Below are 9977 nucleotides of genomic sequence, written 5' to 3'. Positions count from 1 at the left end.
CAAAGACCCAACCAAAAAAGAGAACTTCAGGCCAATCTCTCTTATGAACATTGATGCAAAAATACTCAACAAAATATATCGCAAACCGAATACAAGAACACATCAAAGATATCACCCACCATGACCAAGTAGGCTTCATGCCAGGTATGCAGGGGTGGTTCAATATACGGAAATCCATCAATGTGATCCACCATATTAACAAATTGAAAGAAAAAAAAAAACCCATGATAATCTCCCTAGATGCTGTGCTGAAAAAGCATTTGACAAAATCCAACATCCATTCATGTTTAAAGTATTGGAGAGATCAGGGATACAAGGCACATATCTAAACATAGTAAAGGCAATATATAGCAAACCTATAGCCAACATCAAACTCAAAGGAGAGAAACTTAAAGCAATCCCACTGAAATCAGGGACAAGACAAGGCTGCCCACTCTCTCCATATCTCTTCAACATAGTTCTGGAAGTCCTTGCTAGAGTAATAAGACAGTTGAAGGAGATCAAGGGGATACAAATTGGAAAGGAAGAAGTCAAATTATCACTATTTGCAGATGATATGATAGTATACGTGAGTGACCCCAAAAACTCTACCAGGGAACTCCTACAGCTGATAAACACCTTCAGCAAAGTGACCAGATACAAAATTAACTCAAAAAAAAAAAAAATCAGTAGCCCTCCTGTATACAAAAGACAAAAGGGCTGAGAAAGAAATTAGGGAAACAACACCCTTCACAATAGCCACAAATGACATAAGGTATCTCGGAGTAACCCTAACCAAGGAAGTCAAAGACTTGTATGAAAAAAATTTCAAGTCTCTGAAGAAAGAAGTAGAAGAAGATATCAGAAGATGGAAAGATCTCCCATGCTCATGGCTTGGCAGGATTAACATAGTACAAATGGCCATCTTACCAAAAGCAATCTACAGATTCAATGCAATGCCCATCAAATTACCAACACAATTCTTTACAGACCTGGAAAGAAAAATTCTCAACTTCATATGGAATAACAAGAAACCCAGAATTGCTAAAACAATCCTCTACAATAAAAGATCTTCTGGAGGTATCTCCATTCCTGACCTTAAGCTGTACTATAGAGCAACAGTTTTAAAAACTGCATGGTACTGGCATAGAAACAAAATGCTGGATCAATGGAACCGAAAAGAGGACCCAGAAATAAACCCACACACTTATGGACACCTGATCTTTGACAAAGACGCCAAAACCATTCAATGGAAAAGATAGCATCTTCAACAAATGGTGCTGGTCTAACTGGATGTCTACATGTAGAAAAATGAAAATAGATCCATACTTATCACCCTGCACAAAACTGAAGTCCAAGTGGATCAAAGACCTCAACCTAAAACCAGACACACTAAACCGCTTATAAGAAAAAGTGGGGAATACCCTAGAATTCATTGGTACAGGAGAAAACTTCCTGAACAGAACACCAACAGCACAGGTTCTAAGAGCAACAATAAATGGGACCTCATGAAACTGAAAAGCTTCTGCAAAGCAAAGGACACCGTCATCAAAACAAAGCGACTGCCTACAGATTGGGAAAGAATCTTCACCAACCCTTTATCTGACAGAGGACTCATATCCAGTATATATAAAGAACTAAAGAAGCTGAAAAGCAGCAAACCAAGTAATCCACTAAAAAATGGGGAACAGAGCTAAACAGAGAATTCTCTGTAGAGGAATACCGAATGGCAGAGAAACACTTAAAGAAATGCTCAACCTCATTAACCATTAGGGAAATGCAAATCAAAACAACCCTGAGATTTCACCTTACACCCATCAGAATGGCCAAGATCAAAAACTCAAGTGACAACACATGCTGGAGAGGTTGTGGAGAAAGGGGAACCCTTCTCCACTGCTGGTGGGAATGTAAACTTGTACAACCACTCTGGAAATCAATCTGGTGCTTTCTCAGACAACTAGGAATAGCGCTTCCTCAAGATCCAGCCATACCACTCCTGGGCATATATCCAAAAGGGGCTCAAGTACACAAAAAGGACATTTACTCAACCATGTTTGTAGCAACTTTATTTGTAATAACCAGAAACTGGAAACAACCCAGATGCCCCTCAACTGAAGAATGGATGCAGAAATTGTGGTACATCTATACTCAGCAATGAAAAATAAGGAAATCATGAAATTTGCAGGTAAATGGTGGGACCTGGAAAGGATCATCCTAAATGAGTTGTCCCAGAAGCAAAAAGACACACACGGTATATACTCACTCATATAGACATACAACATAGGACAAACCCACTAAAATCTGTGCATCCAAAGAAACTAAGCAAGAGAGAGGACCCTACCTAAAACGGTCAATCCCCATCCTGAAAGGCAAAGAGGATGGACATCAGAAGAAGAAGAAAACAGGAAACAACCTAGGAACCTACCATAGAGGGCCTCTGAAAGCCTCTGCCCTACAGACTATCAAAGCAGAAGCTGAGCCTGACGGGGAACTGCTGGGCAGAGTGAATGGAGTTTTATGTAAGAACTGGGAAGTAGTAAGAGCTGGAGAGGACAGGGTCTCCATAAAGAGAGCAACAGAACAAGAAAATTTGAACACAGGGAACTTCCCAGAGACTCATACTCCAACCAAGGACTATTCATGGAGATAACCCAGAACCCCTGCACAGATGTAGCCCAGGGCAGTTCAGAGTCCAATTGGGTTACATAGTAATGTGAAGAGGGACTGCCTCTGACATAATCTGACTGGCCTGCTCTTTGATCACCTCCCCCTGGGGGGGAGCAGCCTTACCAGGCCATAGTAGAGGACAATGCATCCACTTTTGATGTGAACTGATGGACTAAGATCAGAAAGGAGAGGAGAACCTCCCCTATCAGTGGACTTGGGGAGTGGCATGCATGCAGAGGGAGGAGGGAGGGTGGCATTGGGAGGGGAGGAGGGAGGGGCTTATGGGGGGGGATGCAGAATGAATAAAGTATAATTGATGAAAAATTTTAAAAAAAGAGAAAAAAGATAATTTAAGAACCTTAAATGACTTTCAAAAGTGGAGGAAAACATGGAGTTAGGCAATTTACATGGAGCACGTCTCACCCCTGGGGGCAATGGTCTCCTGAACCTACTCAGACCTCGGACACCACCACTGCTAGCTCTAGAATTGATGCAGGATGTTCCAACCAGGGGGTTAAGGCTTCTCATAATATTTCCTATAAGCCCACACCTGTTTGTCTATATCCCCCATTTTTATTCATTTTTAGCCAGATAGAGCCAAGTAATTGTGGTAATGATACTTGCTTTTTTGCCCAATGCTGGAATGCTAGTAAATTTAGGTATGCCCTGGTTACTTGCATGCCTCACTGGGTGCCTGTGCCCGTTGATGCCCCTCACGCTATGACTCTCTTCAGACAGAAAAGGGATCTTGGAATTACAGCCGCCATTGTTACTGCCATCTCATTGGCGGCTGCTGGAGCTACCACCGCGGCATTAGCCATGAGTCATACTGTGCAGACTGCTCAGACCCTGAATAATCATTTAGCCAATGTAGCTCATGCCTTAGATGTACAAAAAGGAATTAATGGTCAACTAAAAGGAGGCTTGATGGTGTTCAATCAGAGGATTGACCTCGTGCAGGAGCAAATTGATACCCTATGGCAAATCGCCCAACTTGGCTGTCAATGAAAGTATGCTGGACTTTGTGTCACTAGCATACAACATGAGAATTTTCCCTGTGCTGCAAATCTGTCTAAACAATTGTCGAGCTATATTTTAGGTAATTGGACTGGAGAATTCAATACTACGATGGAGCAGCTGAGAGTGGCCATTGTCACGGTTAATTCTACCAGAGTGGACACAGGACTACTAGCCACAGGATTATCATCATGGATTGCTGCACCCATGAATCATCTGAAGGAATGGGTGGGTATGGGAGCATTAGCAGGCCTTCTGGTGTTGGTCTCCTTGGTTTGCCTGTGGTGTATATGCAAGATTAGAGTCTCACAACAGCGTAATGCAGCCATGACCATTCAGACCTTTACAGCCATTGAAGCAGGACAGTCTCCCCAAGCATGGGAGCTAAAATGTTACGCTCAGGATGCGAGGCTAAGCACTGCACTCAGGGTCAGCCGCTTTGGACCCAGAGAAGAGCATGTCTGATTACATGCGGGTTGATGCCCCAGGTCCCGCCTCTGAGAAAAAGGTATCGGACAGGTTTGATGCTCTTTGGGGGGATGACACCTAAATGAACATCGGTACAAAGTCCCAATTTATTTCTAATATCAGAGATCAGACCTCTACTCTTGCCTGATGCGTCTAAAACAAAAAGGGGGAACTGTAGAGAGCTGCGGAATGCTGTGCCTTAACGATGGAGCTGGTTTCTGCCTTCCACCTTCCCGATGGTGAGTGCTCTCTGTCACAAACAACTCCATATTTGGCTAAGGCTGAGGATCTGACTTGCTTCCGTGTATGTGGACCTATCTGCATTGCCCACGTGGCACGCTGGGGTTGGCTACCCAGAGGCTATTTAAGCTGTGGGCTGGCTTTCCCCAGGGTCAGAAGATTGTTCAAGGTTCCTGAATAAACTGCATTGAAAAACAAAACAAAACAAAAAAACCCTCAAGTGACAGTACATGCTGGAGAGGTTGTGGAGAAAGGGGAACCCTCCTCCATTGCTGGTGGGAATGTAAAGTTATACAACTACTTTGGAAATCAACTTGGCACTTTCTCAGACAATTAGGAATAGCACTTCCTCACGATCCAGCTATACTACTCCTAGGCATATATCCAAAAGAGTACACAGCAAGGACATTTGTTCAACCATGTTTGTCACAGCTTTATTCGCAATAGCCAGAACCTGGAAACAACCCAGATTTCCTCAACTGAAAAACTAATGCAGAAATTGTGGTATATTTACAGAATGGAATACTACTCAGCAATTAAAAACAAGGAAATCATGAAATTTGCAGGCAAAATGCTGGGATCATCCTGAGTCTGGTATCCCAGAAACATAAAGACACACATGGTACATACTCACGTATAAGCGGATAGTAGACCTATAAGATAGGATAAACCTACAAAAATCTGAACACTTAAAGTAGGCAAGCTAGGAGAAGGACCCTGGGTAAGACGATCAATCCTCACTCAGAAAGGCAAACGGGACAGATTTTGGAAGAAGGAGAAAACAGGAAACAGGACAGGAGCCTTCCATGATGGGCCTCTGAAAGACTATAACCAGCATTGTATATAAGCAGATAATGAGACTCATAACCAAACTTTGGGCAGAGTGCAGGGAATCTTAGGAACAAAGGGGGAGATAGCAAGATCTGGAGTGGACAGGAGCTCCACAAGAATAGAAGCAGAACCAAAATATCTGGGCCCAGGGGTCTTTTGTGAGACTGATACTCCAACCAAGGACCATTTATGGATATAACTTAGAACCCCTGCTCAGAGGTATCCCCTGGCAGGTCAGTATCTAAGTGGGTAGCCTAGTAATGGGTACGGGGACTGTCTCTGACATCAACTCAGTGGCTTGCTATGTGACCACCTCCCCTGGATGGGGGAGCAGCCTTGCCAGGCCACAGAGGACAATGCAGCCAGTTTGGATGAGATAAGCTAGGGTCAGAAGAAAGGGAAGGAGGACCTCCCCTATCAGGGGACTTGGAGAGAGGCATAGGAGGGGATGAGAGAGGAAGGGTGGGTTTGGGAGGGGAAAAAGGGAGGAAGCTACAGCTGGGATACAGAGTGAATAAACTGTTACTAATATAAAAATTAAAAAAATGAAAGCTACTCTTAGGTAACAGTAGGAAATAAATTAGTAATAAAAAAAACAATCTCAGCGCTCCGAATGATGCAGTGGGGCCTTAGGTGACAACTAGAGTGGGTGTCAAATAGACAAGTCTCAAAATAAGTAAATAAGTAAACAAATAATGAAAAACAAACAAACCAATTAAAATTGCTGAAATCTCTAATTACTAGGGTAAGAAAAAGAGATATAAAATTACCTTGTATAGCTTAAAATGAGCATACCTTCTATTTTTACTAAATAGCCCAAAACCGTTCAGGACTAACTAGTTCAGTAAAAACCACAACCAACTTTCATGTTCATGATTCAGTAAAGGCTGATTCATTTCAATGATTTCTGAGCTGTGGAGCTCCTGTCCTCTCTAGATCTTACTTTTCCCCCCTTCTTTCATAAGATTCCCTGCACTCTGCCCAACAGCTGGCCATAAGTCTCAGCATGTGCTGTGATAGTCTGCAGGGCAGAGCCTTTCAGAAGCCCTCTGTGGGAGGTTCCTAACTTGTTTCCTGTTTTCTTCTTTTTCTGATGTCCATCCTCTTTGCCTTTTGGAATGGGGACTGAGCATTATCAGTGGATTTGGGAAGGGGCATGTGTGAAGAAGGGGGAGGGAAGGTGGGATTAGGAGGGGAGGAGGGAGGGGTTTATGGGGGGATACAAAGTGAATAAAGTGTAATTAATAAAAGTTAAAAACAAAAAAATAAAATAACACACAAAAAAGAAAATTGATGATTATATGATAAGGTATAAGATCTAGTGAATATGTAAGTACTTGATTAATTTTTTTGGCAAAGAAAGAAAACAATTTCATGTATGTACTAGGCAGAGGGCAACATCCAACTCTCTGTGAACTTGTTATAGGTCAGTGATGGACTAGCCATTTCGAACTGTTTTTATTTATGAAAGATATATTTTTGGTAAGCATGATTTAAGACTTGAATTTTGTAAATCACATTTTTACCACTATTATTACTTGTTTTGTTATGACCTCAAATGGTGTGGTCAGAGGTGAAATCAGCAGGGTGATTTGCAATGCCAAACCAAAGCACATCTGACACAGGAGGAAGTTAACTTCCTACAGAAGGTTTTCAATGATGTGTTTGTGATGAATCCCTTAGCTTGTCAGACCTTTATCTATCATCCTCTTGTCCTCAGGTCATCAGTTTCCATCGTTGAAGAAATCTGTCATCAGCAGTTTATCTCAAGGAAGGAAAGAACTAATGCATGTCTAGAGGAATGCTAAGTACAGAGAATGCTAAAAACATTACCTTTAAAACCCCTCCTATGAGAATCACAGATTCCTCTTTAAAATTTACTCTCTGTTTAGAGTCAATCTTTTCCCATAGTCCCAGTATGGTTTGGTCACTGATTTTCTGAATAAACGGATTTCATCTAGTCCCTTTTCACCAATTATTGATATCATCTCCTGTATGACATAAACACATGCTTCTACTATTACACATCCAAAAGTTTGAAGAACGAATGTGTCTCTTACTCTCAACCAGAGCAATGGCAATTATAGGTCAATAACTACAACTTGGAGGAACGAAGAAGATTTTTATATTTTCTTTTTTTAAACCTCTGAATATATTTTCTCCCCTAATCATTTTTCCCAATTTAAACACTGGGGTTTTGTTGTAATCAGATCCTGCTTGGCATTTAATCACATTTAGTTTCCCTAAATAATTTTGGTGATGGATCTGCCCTACTTTTTCCTTCTCCTCTAGGAATATCTTTCCCAAGCATGCCATTCTCAGTTACTATTGGGATATTTCTTTTTCAGTGACACAAACACGTCCTGTCAGTCCCGAGTTCTGTTGTAAATCTTAAAATCTGTCTTTTCAGAAAAGATTTTGCTTTTCAGAAAAGTTCCTTTGATAGAGATTTTCATTTCCTTCTCCTGAGACTTTTTTGTTTCAGCTATCAATGTAAAAAGATGTTGTCTCAGTCAAGAACCCAAGGAGATTTTCGTTCCTCTTCCATGATTTCACTATGTAAAAATGACTACCATACACAGCTCTACTCAATGTATTTGCCATTTTCAAGTTTGGAATGATTATAGTCATGGTTAACAGAAGAGTTTGCTGTAAAATACTCAAGGTATGTGCAGTAATTATCATGTGTCTGACATTTTAATCTTGTTGACATGCTGCCATGTAGTTTTAAAATGCTTGCTGGACAGTAAATATATACATTCTCAGTGGCAATGTAATAAAGTATTTAAGATGGATTAGAGATATTAGGTGGCTTTGAAATACTTTTTTTTCTAGGATGAAAGGATTAAAATATAGCAAGGAAAAATGCTTAGACCTAATTCCCTGATAAAGAAAAAAAACTCTCTAGAGACATTGAATTGTAAGACTGAATGATCTCAGAGGCAACGCTATTACAGGAGACTCCAGAATAATATGCAGGTTAAAGGAAGCTGGAAGAGTTGGCAGTTGGGGACTCAGGGGGGACTCACATCCATAGACCCATTTCCTCCAACTAGATGGTGGGTTTGGATTTCTGCTGAAATCAGTAGGAAACTTGGGAATACTATACATTTGTTTTACAATTTTGTTTAATTATGTCTCAAACTTCACTGGGATTCATTTCTGGGAGGTACTATTTTAAAAGGATCTCACCCTCATAGATAGGCTATCTAAACATTCATATGTTTGATAAAATAATTGAGAACACAGAGTCCCCAGAAATTATGTGGAACAGGACAGCTATAGAGACCCAAAATTAACTTACAAGTATAAAGGAAGGCAGGTTGCCATCCATACAAATACTTGTGAGACCTGCCGAGTAAGTGTCACACAAATGGTCTTGGTGGAGAGGGAGAAAACTCAGTGATATGTTCCTCATTGGGTGCTGGTGGAGTTATGTGCACATTTTCATTGCTCATATCAGATCCAGTTGTAGCAATCAGATTTATGAACAATATTTTGTCAGGTTTCTCAGAATCTAAGAAAAAAAAAAGGGGCAATCATTGTATATCGTAATTGAACTCAATTAAGCATTGAATGCTCTTTTCAATTTATAGCATGCATACCTTCTTTATCACCAAAATTACACAGAAAATAATAATTTAACATTTTTAATAATGAGATTGCATGATGAGGCACTTGATTGATAGTTTCACATGGCTCATAATTTTAGGTCTAATCAGTAAATTCCACTTTTTGCTTTGAAAGCAACGCATAAAGGTATTAGAATCAAGCATCGATATTGTGGAGATCCTGGTGGCCAAGGACATTATGGAGGCCCCATGGGCCACATGGAAGGCTGTGGAGGAGACAGAGGAGGCTTCACCTTGAAAGGGCCCCTGAGCTCAAGAGGGAACCCCCTCTAGAAAAGGAATTGTCCAGCTCCTAGCTGGAGACTGGCCATGTCCCAGTCTGGGCTCTAGAAACCAGAACTTTGCCTGGAGAACAGAATGCAATCAGTGTAAGGATCCAAAGACCAAGGCCTTCCCTCTGTCACCCTTCCCACATCCGGATGGTGACTGTGGGCTTAGTAGCATTTGAGGAAAAAGAGGTGGACTTATGGAACCTGGTGGACCTGGAGGAATGTTCAGATGTGGCAGAGGTGGAGAAAGTGGTGACTTCTGTTGGGGCCTTTGCTTGGACAGAGGTGACATTTATGGAGGAAGACGATTTGGTCCTGGGGGACCTCCTGTAACTTCCATGGGAGGAAGAACAGGCAGACATGGAGGACCTGGGATAATGGATAAAGGGGAGCACTGTCAGGAATGCAGAGACCCACGCTACTAGAGACCTGCAGAGCTGCATTGACAACCATATTTATTTTTAAACCAGAAAATATTTTAAATTTATACTTCCATATTTATAATTTGGCAGCAACATTATGATTATCATTGTCTGTACTTCAGTATTGTGACCATTTGTGAAGAAGAATTAAAACAAGTGATTAAAAAAAACTTAATCCTCTGATTGAACACCATCAAGCTTCCTTTTAGTTGAGCATTAATTCCTTTATGTACAACTAAGGCATGAGCTACATTGGCTAAATGATTATTCAGGGTCTGAGCAGTCTGCCCAGTATGACTCATGGCTAATGCCCCGGTGGTAGCTCCAACAGCCGCCAATGAGATGGTAGTAACAACGGTGGCTGTAGTTCCAAGATCCCTTTTCTGTCTGAAGAGAGTCATAGCGTGAGGGGCATCAACGGGCACAGGCACCCAGTGAGGCATGCGAGTAAC

The 9977-nt window shown here is 41.4% G+C and overlaps 1 pseudogene; it reads left to right on the top strand.

Moving 5' to 3' along the window:
• The first annotated feature begins 5462 nt into the window (after positions 1-5462).
• On the top strand, positions 5463-9548 carry LOC132652840 (RNA-binding protein EWS-like; annotated as a pseudogene).
• The last annotated feature ends 429 nt before the right edge of the window (positions 9549-9977 follow it).

The sequence above is a fragment of the Meriones unguiculatus genome, chromosome 3 (assembly GCF_030254825.1).
Source record: "Meriones unguiculatus strain TT.TT164.6M chromosome 3, Bangor_MerUng_6.1, whole genome shotgun sequence".
NCBI lineage: Eukaryota > Metazoa > Chordata > Mammalia > Rodentia > Muridae > Meriones > Meriones unguiculatus.
The sequence above is the reverse complement of the archived record's forward strand: the minus strand, read 5'-3'. Positions and strand labels throughout refer to the sequence as shown.